This window comes from Rhipicephalus microplus, unplaced genomic scaffold (assembly GCF_043290135.1).
Source record: "Rhipicephalus microplus isolate Deutch F79 unplaced genomic scaffold, USDA_Rmic scaffold_204, whole genome shotgun sequence".
Lineage (NCBI taxonomy): Eukaryota > Metazoa > Arthropoda > Arachnida > Ixodida > Ixodidae > Rhipicephalus > Rhipicephalus microplus.
Window position 1 is genome coordinate 182,501 of NW_027464775.1, and position 12,500 is coordinate 195,000.

The 12,500-nt window shown below is 61.7% G+C and overlaps 2 non-coding genes across 2 annotated transcripts; both read right to left on the reverse strand.

The window, feature by feature from the left end:
- Positions 1-237: 237 nt before the first annotated feature.
- Positions 238-390, reverse strand: LOC142792093 (5.8S ribosomal RNA). Its single transcript, XR_012890647.1, has one exon. It is a non-coding gene; the product is annotated as a 5.8S ribosomal RNA (ribosomal RNA).
- A 1,719-nt stretch (positions 391-2,109) lies between these two features.
- LOC142792108 (small subunit ribosomal RNA) lies at positions 2,110-3,924 on the reverse strand. The gene has a single exon (XR_012890661.1). It is a non-coding gene; the product is annotated as a small subunit ribosomal RNA (ribosomal RNA).
- Between the last annotated feature and the right edge of the window lie 8,576 nt (positions 3,925-12,500).

Genomic DNA, 12,500 nt, shown 5'->3' on the forward strand with positions numbered 1-12,500 from the left:
TTCCTTCCGACTCGAAGTCCTGCGGCGGTCTCAACGAGGTGCCACATCCTCAATGCAGTCGGTCGCCCCCGTTTCGGTTGGGCTCTGGCACGACGGTCGCCACCGTCTCGCCCTTGAGTGGCCGCTGTTGGCGCTCGCTGTGAGGTGTTCAGCGTGCTGTCCGTGTTGCCGACGCGGTCAAAACGAGTCGACGGCTCACGTTCCCTTGTGCGCCGAAGGCTCTCTTGATATGTGATCCGACCCTCAGACAGACGAAGCCAAGGGAAGACCCAAGGCCGCAATGTGCGTTCAAAGAATCAGTGCTCAGTGTGTCCTGCAATTCACACCAAGTCTCGCAGCTGGCTGCGTTCTTCATCGACCCGAGAACCGAGTGATCCACCGCTTAGAGTCGTGAAAAAGTGTTTGTTCAATTCCGTACAGTCAAAACCAAACGTTTCTGGCACTCGGCCAAACAGTGGCCAAGAAGGGCGCTTTTCAGCGCACGCTTGGACTCCAAAACTCTGCCGCGCCTTTTTCGGCTGCCGCAAATCGAGCAAACGGTGTGTTTCGGACGGCGTTTCGCTTTCGCTACTTGCGAGTGCTTTCGTGGTCCACCCCTCTATAAATACTCGGGAGGCGTCGAAGCCGGTTCTCCAAGCCGGACCCGTAGGTATCGTTGTGTGCTCGCTCTCATTGGCCCGCCTAACCAGAAAATGCCTGCGGTACACCCATTTGGATAAGAGTGCACGCAGATGCGGGCCTCGACGGCTACACATTTCCTCGGGCGGCCGCCTCCCGGCCTCCGTGGAGCGCGGGATGCACGGTCCCATCGACAAGCCTCTCCCGTTTTTACCGTGGCGTCGCGGTTCACCACGGCAGGCGGGTCGGTCTCCTCCGCATAAAAAGGGGGACCCCCGCTTTTTGTTCCACGAAATCGCACAAGCTTTTTTCGCATCCACGGTTTGCCACCGCACACCAAAATGCCGATCCGGCTGCCTACTTTAGCCAACAGGTGGAGCCAGGCGCGCCGTACTTGCGCGGCACTTCCCACGTCCACCGAAGTCGGTGCCAAGGACCACTTTCGGCGCCGGAGCCGCGTACGAGCCTACTCGAGGCGGAAGAACGAAGCCAGCAAGGGCCTGGCCGCAAGTGCGTTCAATTGTCGGGACGTCCAAGTCCCTCGTTCTTCCGTGCTTCCTCTTTCGGCAAGTCGTTGCGGCACCTTCCCAAAGCGCGCAGACCCGCTAATCGCGACGAGCGCGACGTGGCCGTGCCGCCTTTCCCTCGGCAGCAAGCAAAACGCCTGGCAACGTCGACGCTCCCCTAACCGCGATCTCGCACCGTGTTTCGTGTGGCGAATTCAAAAGCCGGCCGGCGCTGCTGCAACCATTACGGTCGGTACGCATACGCCGCGGAGGGCGGGACGGTCATCGGAGCGTGCGGTTCCTCCATCGAGTACTGCGCACCTCGGCCGTCGCATCGCCGTGCCATGACCGGCCGCGCGTCAACGCGAACCGGTGCCAGCGAGATCCCTCGCCTGCAAGAACCGACCGGCAGCCTCCGTCACCCGAGGACGCGGAGGCGCTTGCCGCGGACGGCGGGACGGTATGCACTGGTGCACAGCGGACCCGTCACATCGCCAGTTCCTTGACCGACCGCCGACGCTTGTGCCGTTCCTCTCGTACTTGGCAGTCGCCGCGCGATTGTCGGGTCTCGTTCTTGCACGCTCGAACGGTCGGGAGGGCACTCGGCTGGCGTTTCGGGAACGCGCAGCCTCGCCTTCTACCGACGTAACCACGACTCGCCGTTCGCGCTCCGCCGCTCCTGTTTACAGTACTAGGCGGTCCCGCAGCGGTCGGGTCGCGCATTTCGAGCGCTTCGAGCCACGGTGCTGTGGCGGGTCGAAAGCCGACCTATGAGTGCGTTGCGCCGTTTGTACCCGCGTCCGCCACCTGGCCGACCGTCCAAGGTCGCGGTGTTGGCGTCCGCTGGGCGCAACAATTTGTCACGGGGTGCCGCTCCACATTCAGGCAGCCCCGTGGGGAAAAGCCGACCCCGCGTCCAAACGGGGTCAGCGGCAGAAAGTGTCGGGCGCAGACGCAGCTGAGGCGCTCACCCTTCACAATCCGTTAATGATCCTTCCGCAGGTTCACCTACGGAAACCTTGTTACGACTTTTACTTCCTCTAAATGATCAAGTTTGGTCATCTTTCCAACAGACCGGCGCAACCGAAAGGCCGCGCCGGACATCGGTCCGAAGACCTCACTAAATCATTCAATCGGTAGTAGCGACGGGCGGTGTGTACAAAGGGCAGGGACGTAATCAACGCGAGCTTATGACTCGCGCTTACTGGGAATTCCTCGTTCAAGGGGAACAATTGCAAGCCCCTATCCCAATCACGAAAGAAGTTCCACGGGTTACCCAGTCTTTTCAGACAGGGATAAAGACACGCTGCTTCCTTCAGTGTAGCGCGCGTGCGGCCCCGGACATCTAAGGGCATCACAGACCTGTTATTGCTCTGTTTCGTGCGGCTAGGAGCCGCTTGTCCCTCTAAGAAGGTTGTAAGGTGCTGGGAACCCCGCACCTATTTAATAGGCTAGAGTCTCGTTCGTTATCGGAATTAACCAGACAAATCGCTCCACCAACTAAGAACGGCCATGCACCACCATCCACCGAATCAAGAAAGAGCTCTCAATCTGTCAATCCTCCCAGTGTCCGGGCCGGGTAAGTTTTCCCGTGTTGAGTCAAATTAAGCCGCAGGCTCCACTCCTGGTGGTGCCCTTCCGTCAATTCCTTTAAGTTTCAGCTTTGCAACCATACTTCCCCCGGAACCCAAATACTTTGGTTTCCCGGAAGCTGCCCGCCGAGTCATTTGAGTAACTCAGGCGGATCGCTGGTTGGCATCGTTTATGGTCAGAACTAGGGCGGTATCTGATCGCCTTCGAACCTCTGACTTTCGTTCTTGATCAATGAAAACATTCTTGGCAAATGCTTTCGCAGTAGTTCGTCTTGCGACGGTCCAAGAATTTCACCTCTAGCGCCGCAATACGAATGCCCCCGTCCGTCCCTCTTAATCATTACCTCGTATTCCAAAAACCAACAGAACAGAAACGAGGTCTTGTTCTATTATTCCATGCAAGTTTATTCAGGCGACTCGCCTGCGTTGAGCACTCTAATTTTTTCAAAGTAAAAGCACCGGCCATCTCGAGGCACACAATGAAGTGCACCAAGAAAGAACCGGCATGATGTTCAGTCCGAGCCGTCGCATCGGGTAGATGCACTACTCGTCTGGAACTGAGATCCAACTACGAGCTTTTTAACCGCAGCAGCTTTAGTATACGCTATTGGAGCTGGAATTACCGCGGCTGCTGGCACCAGACTTGCCCTCCAATTGATCCTCGTTAAAGGATTTAGAGTGTACTCATTTCAATTACGGGGCCTCAAAAGAGTCCCGTATTGTTATTTTTCGTCACTACCTCCCCGTGCCGGGAGTGGGTAATTTGCGCGCCTGCTGCCTTCCTTGGATGTGGTAGCCGTTTCTCAGGCTCCCTCTCCGGAATCGAACCCTGATTCTCCGTTACCCGTAACAACCATGGTAAGCAAGTAACCTACCATCGAAAGTTGATAAGGCAGACACTTGAAAGAAACGTCGCCGGCTCGTGGCCATGCGATCAGCACAAAGTTATCCAGAGTCACCACACAATACGGGCCGAAACCCGATCGATCTTGGTCTAATAAAAGCACCCGTTACCCAAAGGGCTCCAGGCTCACTGCATGTATTAGCTCTAGAATTGCCACAGTTATCCAAGTAGGAAGAAACGATCTAAGGAACCATAACTGATTTAATGAGCCATTCGCGGTTTCGCCTTATTTCGGCATGTACTTAGACATGCATGGCTTAATCTTTGAGACAAGCATATGATTACTGGCAGGATCAACCAGGTAATCGTTCGACTGCGCGTCCGTCCTCGCCTTCGGCGGGCCGGACGCAGTCTGTGTGCGGCGGAGGCCACCTTCAGGCGCCCCAACACGCTTATTTTGCACTCCGAGATGACGGCGTTCGAGCTCGCTACGGCACAACCTTCCCGAAAGACGAGTGGGAGCCGTGCGGCAAGAAGCACGTTCATGCTCGCTCTTTTTCGTTGCATCGACTCGGTCGCGCCGTGCGGGTTGCCCAAGCCCGCTGCACTGTCGGTGGACCGGCCGGAACTAGCAACGGAGCCGAGACTGCAAAGCCGCCAGACGACGGGTCACGCCCGCGTCTTCGGCGCTTTCGCATCTGAATCGCCCGAGGACGACACGGAACACACCTCGATATCGTGGTAAAACGGCACCGTCCGACAACCAGCCCCTAACGCATCAAGCGGATGAGGCTGCAGACGACTGCCGTGGATTCCCCTGGAGCAGACCCGAGGACACGCTTGACGAGGCCGAAGCCCGCCGCATATCAGACACCCGGTCGCTTTCGCGTACGCCGCTCACGAGAACCCCCACATAATAGCAGCGATAAGTACCCAGACCTCCTTGGGCACTAATACGAGCGTACTCGAGAAAATTTCACCGCGGGTGTGCCCCGAAACGTGTGGCACGTTGAGCGTGCCACAAGTCTACGTCGCTCTCAAACCCGCCGAGGTCGTAGAATTTGCGACCCTACTCACGAAATTCCCACCGAGGATACGGCCGCAAACGTACCGCACCTTGGGTAGGCCACGAGTTTGTGCAACACTACGCTGACGGCACAGCACCGAGGTCGTGCGCGCACGCACGGGAAAATTCCGCCGCGGTTTCTGCCGAAAACGTGAGGCACCACGACTCTCCGCAAGTTCGCGTCGACTGCGAAAGACCGAAGTCGTGAACGACGTGTCCGCTACTCGCCGCCGACACGCTGGACACCAAACGTACAACGACTCGACGGCGTCGTAGAGGCCCACGACGCGGTTTTCCTTAACGACGTCTCGGCGTGGCACCGACAGGTTAGAACGGCCGACCAACGTTCCCTGTCCGCCGTTCGGCTCAGTCGAAGGGCTCGGCGACTTCGGCAACGCTGCGAAGCCGCACGGTGACGCACGCCATGTCCCCATTTTTTTTTTCTTTCTGCGTCTGCCGGGGTGCCCCTATAATAGCAGCGATAAGCACCCAGACCGCCGTGGGTCGCTCGCCCCGGCTGACGTGGTTTTTCGTACTCCTGCGGCGGTCGCCGTCAAGCACGTCCAAATACGCTACTTTCGTGGGCGCATTCACGCTCTTTCGCTTCGCCGGAGTGCCAGCACTCACTCTGCCAAAAACGGCGAACATCCGAGCGGCGGTTCCCACTTTTGCGTCGGCGTCGCAAACCCCGCCCCGGCAGACGAGGTTTGCCGTACTCGTGCGACGGTGGCCGGCGGGCACGTCGAAAGACGCCGATATCGTGCGCGAATTGGCGCACCTTGGCTTCACCGGAGTGCCGCCACTGACTCCTCCAAAAACGGCGAAGATCCGAGCGGCGCTTCCCACTTTCGCATCGGCGTCCCGAACTCCGCCCCGGCTGACGCGGTTTACCGTACTCGTGCGACGGTCGCCGGCGAGCACGTGGAAAGACGCCGATATCGTGCCCGAATCGGCTCCGTTCGGCTTCGCCGGAGTGCCAGCACTGGCTCGGCGAAAGACGACGAACATCCGAGCGACGGTTCTCACTATTGCGTACGCGTCGCAAACCCCGCCCCGGCAGACGCACTTTGCCGTACTCGTGCGACGGTCGCCGGCGAGCACGTAGAAAGACGCCGATATCGTGCCGGAATCGGCCCCGTTTGGCTTCGCCGGAGTGCCAGCACTCACTCGGCCACAAACGGCGAACATCCGAGCGGCGGTTCCCACTTAGCCGTCGGCGTCCCGAACTCCGCCCCGGCAGACGCGGTTGCCGAGCTCGTGCGACTAGCGACCGCGAAGCCGTCTCGCGACGCCGCTTTCGTGCGCGGCTCCCACTGCGACCTGGGTCACCCGAGGTCGACGAGCAAAAAAGAATGTCGAAAAAAATTTTTTTTTTTTTTGCGTCTGCCGGGGTGCCCCTATAATAGCAGCGATAAGCACCCAGACCGCCATGGGTCGCTCGCCCCGGCTGACGTGGTTTTTCGTTTTCCGGCGGTGGTCGTCGTCAAGCACGTCCAAACACGCCACTTTCGTGGGCGCATTCGCGCTCTTTCGCTTCGCCGGAGTGCCAGCACTCACTCTGCCAAAAACGGCGAACATCCTAGTGGCGGTTCCCACTTTTGCGTCGGCGTCGCCAACCCCGCCCCGGCATACGCGGTTTGCCGTACTCGTGCGGCGGTGGCCGGCGGGCACGTCGAAAGACACCGATATCGTGCGCGAGTCGATGCTTCTTGGTCTCGCAGGAGGGCCGCCACTCACTCCTGCAAAAACGGCGAAGATCCGAGCGGCGCTTCCCACTTTTTCGTCGGCATCGCAAACCTCGCCCCGGCAGACGCGCTTTGCCGTACTCGTGCGACGGTCGCCGGCGAGCACGTCGAAATACGCCGATATCGTGCCCGAATCGGCCCCGTTTCGCTTCGCCGGAGTGCCAGCACTCACTCGGCCAAAAACGGCGAACATCCGAGCAGCGGTACCCACTTAGCCGTCGGCATCCCGAACTCCGCGCCGGCTGACGCGGTTGCCGAGCTCGTGCGACTAGCGACCGCGAACGCGTCTCGCGACGCCGCTTTCGTGCGCGGCTCCCATTGCGACCTGGGTTACCCGAGCTCGACCAGCAAAAAAGAAGGTCGAAAAAAAATTTTTTTTTTCTGCGTCTGCCGGGGTGCCCCTATAATAGCAGCGATAAGCACCCAGACCGCCGTGGGTCGCTCGCCCCGGCTGACGTGGTTTTTCGTACTCCTGCAGCGGTCGCCGTCAAGCACGTCCAAATACGCCACTTTCGTGGGCGCTTTCGCGCTCTTTCGCGTCGCCGGTGTGCCAGCACTCACTCTGCCAAAAACGGCCAACATCCGAGCGGCGGTTCCCACTTTTGCGTCGGCGTCGTAAACCCCGCCCCGGCAGACGCGGTTTGCCCTACTCGTGCGACGGTCGCCGGCGAGCGCGTCGAAAGACGCCGATATCGTGCGCTAATTGGCGCTCCTTGGCTTCTCCGGAGTGCCGCCACTCACTCCTCCAAAAACGGCGAAGATCCGAGCGGCGTTCTCCACTTTCGCATCGGCGTCCCGAACTCCGCCCGGGCTGACGCGGTTTACCGTACTCGTGCGACGGTCGCCGCCGGGCACGTCGAAAGACGCCGATATCGTGCCGTAATCGGCCCCGTTTGGCTTCGCCCGAGTGCCAGCACTCACTCGGCCAAAAACGGCGAACATCCGAGCAGCGTTTCCCACTTTCGCATCGGCGTCCCGAAGCCCGCCCCGGCAGACGCGGTTTGCCCTACTCGAGCGACGGTCGCCGGCGATCACGTCGAAAGGCGCCGAATTCGTGCACGAATCGATGCTTCTTGGTCTCGCAGGAGGGCCGCCACTCACTCCTGCAAAAACGGCGAAGATCCGAGTTGCGCTTCCCACTTTTTCGTCGGCGTCCCGAACTACGCCCCGGCTGACGCGGTTTACCGTACTCGTGCGACGGTCGCCGGCGGGCACTTCAAAATACGCCGATTTCGTGGGCGCATTCACGCTGTTTCGCTTCCCCGGAGTGCCAACACTCACTCTGCCGAAAGCGGCGATCATCCGAGCGGCGGTTCCCACTTTTGCGTCGGCTTCGCAAACGGCGCCCCGGCAGACGCGCTCGTGCGACGTACTCGTGCGACGGTCGCCGGCGAGCACGTCGAAAGACGCCGATATCGTGCTCGAATCGACCCCGTTTCGCTTCGCCGGAGTGCTGCCAGTCACGGCGCAGAAAACGGCGAACAAGTGTTTTTTTTTTTTCCTAGAATTTGTGTTATAGAAGGCACATTTGATATCGGACGATAATTTTCAACTTTATCACGCGCACCGATTTTCGTGTAGAGGTTTGCAAGTTTATGGGAATTTCTCCACTTGGAATAATGCGATTTAGTAGTACTACGAGAACTTCATGGATGTACTCAAGGGTACGGGGCAAGTCAGTTACGTCAACACCTGCAGATTTTTTACACTTCAAACTGAAAATTGTTGGTTGTGAGTCCTCGTGTGATATTAAAGGCCGATTCGCTAACACATAGAACAAAGAAAGAAAGGAAGAAAAAACGCCCGCGCTCGCTCAAGAAACCTGGGTTCGCAACAAGTGGCAACAACAAGCAACCGAGCGAGTGCGCCAAAACCCGTGGCGGCCGAACAAACGCGAAGTCCCAACCGCGTCAGCCGGGGCGGCACGGGACAGGAAAAATCACTTCAGCCGGGGCGGCGGGGCACCGAATAAACCTCGTCACCTCGTCGCAGGATAAAAGAGGAAACAAAAAGTCTAAACAGCGTCTGCTGGAGCGAATGCGTAATAAAACAACAACAACAACAAAAAAAAACACCCGCGCTCAAGAAGTCTGCAATCCTCACAAAAGGCGACTGTGACCGAGCAGCGTCAGCCGGGGCCGTGCGGAAACGGAAAAACCGCGACTACCGGGGCGTCGAGGCACCGAAAAATCCACTTCAGCCGCGGCGAAAAAAAAAACAAAAAGAAAGACGGAGGGGGGGGGGGGAACCACGTCTGCCGGGGCGAAGGAAAAAAAAACGCGTCTGCCGGGGCGAGCCCGGGTGCGGCACCACCGGGAAAACTGTGGCAAACAGACATGGCGATCGAGTGAGTGGGCCGCCAGCCAGGCTCAGCCAAAAAGTGCAAAGTCCGAACTGCGTCAGCCGGGGCGGCAAAAACCGCGTCAGCCGGGGCGGCGCAAAAAACCGCGTCTGCCGGGGCGGCACGAAACCGCGTCAGCCGGGGCGGGGCGAAAACTGCGTCAGCCGGGGCGAAAGAAAAAAAAAACGCGTCTGCCGGGGCAAGCCCGGGTGCGGCACCACCGGGAAAACTGTGGCAAACAGACATGGCGATCGAGTGAGTGGGCCGCCAGCCAGGCACAGCCGAAAAGTGCAAAGTCCGAACCGTGTCAGCCGGGGCGACGCAAAAACCGCGTCAGCCGGGGCGGCGCGAAAACCGCGTCAGCCGGGGCGGCACGAAACCGCGTCAGCCGGGGCGGCGCGAAAACTGCGTCAGCCGGGGCGGCGCGAAAACCTCGTCAGCCGGGGCGAGCGAAAAGGGGGGGGGGGGGAACCACGTCTGCCGGGGCGAAAGAAAAAAAAACGCGTCTGCCGGGGCGAGCCCGGGTGCGGCACCACCGGGAAGACTGTGGCAAACAGACATGGCGATCGAGTGAGTGGGCCGCCAGCCAGGCTCAGCCCAAAAAGTGCTAAGTCCGAACTGCGTCAGCCGGGGCGGCGCGAAAACCGCGTCTGCCGGGGCGGCACGAAACCGCGTCAGCCGGGGCGGCGCGAAAACTGCGTCAGCCGGGGCGAGCCCGGGTGCGGCACCACCGGGAAAACTGTGGCAAACAGACATGGCGATCGAGTGAGTGGGCCGCCAGCCAGGCACAGCCGAAAAGTGCTAAGTCCGAACTGCGTCAGCCGGGGCGGCAAAAACCGCGTCAGCCGGGGCGGCGCAAAAAACCGCGTCTGCCGGGGCGGCACGAAACCGCGTCAGCCGGGGCGGCGCGAAAACTGCGTCAGCCGGGGCGAAAGAAAAAAAAAAACGCGTCTGCCGGGGCGAGCCCGGGTGCGGCACCACCGGGAAAACTGTGGCAAACAGACATGGCGATCGAGTGAGTGGGCCGCCAGCCAGGCACAGCCGAAAAGTGCTAAGTCCGAACTGCGTCTGCCGGGGCGGCACGAAACCGCGTCAGCCGGGGCGGCGCGAAAACCGCGTCTGCCGGGGCGGCACGAAACCGCGTCAGCCGGGGCGGCGCGAAAACTGCGTCAGCCGGGGCGAGCCCGGGTGCGGCACCACCGGGAAAACTGTGGCAAACAGACATGGCGATTGAGTGAGTGGGCCGCCAGCCAGGCACAGCCGAAAAGTGCTAAGTCCGAACTGCGTCTGCCGGGGCGGCACGAAACCGCGTCAGCCGGGGCGGCGCGAAAACCGCGTCTGCCGGGGCGGCACGAAACCGCGTCAGCCGGGGCGGCGCGAAAACTGCGTCAGCCGGGGCGAGCCCGGGTGCGGCACCACCGGGAAAACTGTGGCAAACAGACATGGCGATCGAGTGAGTGGGCCGCCAGCCAGGCACAGCCGAAAAGTGCAAAGTCCGAACCGTGTCAGCCGGGGCGACGCAAAAACCGCGTCAGCCGGGGCGGCGCGAAAACCGCGTCAGCCGGGGCGGCACGAAACCGCGTCAGCCGGGGCGGCGCGAAAACTGCGTCAGCCGGGGCGGCGCGAAAACCTCGTCAGCCGGGGCGAGCGAAAAGGGGGGGGGGAACCACGTCTGCCGGGGCGAAAGAAAAAAAAACGCGTCTGCCGGGGCGAGCCCGGGTGCGGCACCACCGGGAAGACTGTGGCAAACAGACATGGCGATCGAGTGAGTGGGCCGCCAGCCAGGCTCAGCCCAAAAAGTGCTAAGTCCGAACTGCGTCAGCCGGGGCGGCGCGAAAACCGCGTCTGCCGGGGCGGCACGAAACCGCGTCAGCCGGGGCGGCGCGAAAACTGCGTCAGCCGGGGCGAGCCCGGGTGCGGCACCACCGGGAAAACTGTGGCAAACAGACATGGCGATCGAGTGAGTGGGCCGCCAGCCAGGCACAGCCGAAAAGTGCTAAGTCCGAACTGCGTCAGCCGGGGCGGCAAAAACCGCGTCAGCCGGGGCGGCGCAAAAAACCGCGTCTGCCGGGGCGGCACGAAACCGCGTCAGCCGGGGCGGCGCGAAAACTGCGTCAGCCGGGGCGAAAGAAAAAAAAAAACGCGTCTGCCGGGGCGAGCCCGGGTGCGGCACCACCGGGAAAACTGTGGCAAACAGACATGGCGATCGAGTGAGTGGGCCGCCAGCCAGGCACAGCCGAAAAGTGCTAAGTCCGAACTGCGTCTGCCGGGGCGGCACGAAACCGCGTCAGCCGGGGCGGCGCGAAAACCGCGTCTGCCGGGGCGGCACGAAACCGCGTCAGCCGGGGCGGCGCGAAAACTGCGTCAGCCGGGGCGAGCCCGGGTGCGGCACCACCGGGAAAACTGTGGCAAACAGACATGGCGATTGAGTGAGTGGGCCGCCAGCCAGGCACAGCCGAAAAGTGCTAAGTCCGAACTGCGTCTGCCGGGGCGGCACGAAACCGCGTCAGCCGGGGCGGCGCGAAAACCGCGTCTGCCGGGGCGGCACGAAACCGCGTCAGCCGGGGCGGCGCGAAAACTGCGTCAGCCGGGGCGAGCCCGGGTGCGGCACCACCGGGAAAACTGTGGCAAACAGACATGGCGATCGAGTGAGTGGGCCGCCAGCCAGGCACAGCCGAAAAGTGCAAAGTCCGAACCGTGTCAGCCGGGGCGACGCAAAAACCGCGTCAGCCGGGGCGGCGCGAAAACCGCGTCAGCCGGGGCGGCGCGAAAACTGCGTCAGCCGGGGCGGCGCGAAAACCTCGTCAGCCGGGGCGGCGCGAAAACCTCGTCAGCCGGGGCGAGCGAAAAGGGGGGGGGGGAACCACGTCTGCCGGGGCGAAAGAAAAAAAAACGCGTCTGCCGGGGCGAGCCCGGGTGCGGCACCACCGGGAAGACTGTGGCAAACAGACATGGCGATCGAGTGAGTGGGCCGCCAGCCAGGCTCAGCCCAAAAAGTGCTAAGTCCGAACTGCGTCAGCCGGGGCGGCGCGAAAACCGCGTCTGCCGGGGCGGCACGAAACCGCGTCAGCCGGGGCGGCGCGAAAACTGCGTCAGCCGGGGCGAGCCCGGGTGCGGCACCACCGGGAAAACTGTGGCAAACAGACATGGCGATCGAGTGAGTGGGCCGCCAGCCAGGCACAGCCGAAAAGTGCTAAGTCCGAACTGCGTCAGCCGGGGCGGCAAAAACCGCGTCAGCCGGGGCGGCGCAAAAAACCGCGTCTGCCGGGGCGGCACGAAACCGCGTCAGCCGGGGCGGCGCGAAAACTGCGTCAGCCGGGGCGAAAGAAAAAAAAAACGCGTCTGCCGGGGCGAGCCCGGGTGCGGCACCACCGGGAAAACTGTGGCAAACAGACATGGCGATCGAGTGAGTGGGCCGCCAGCCAGGCACAGCCGAAAAGTGCTAAGTCCGAACTGCGTCTGCCGGGGCGGCACGAAACCGCGTCAGCCGGGGCGGCGCGAAAACCGCGTCTGCCGGGGCGGCACGAAACCGCGTCAGCCGGGGCGGCGCGAAAACTGCGTCAGCCGGGGCGAGCCCGGGTGCGGCACCACCGGGAAAACTGTGGCAAACAGACATGGCGATTGAGTGAGTGGGCCGCCAGCCAGGCACAGCCGAAAAGTGCTAAGTCCGAACTGCGTCTGCCGGGGCGGCACGAAACCGCGTCAGCCGGGGCGGCGCGAAAACCGCGTCTGCCGGGGCGGCACGAAACCGCGTCAGCCGGGGCGGCGCGAAAACTGCGTCAGCCGGG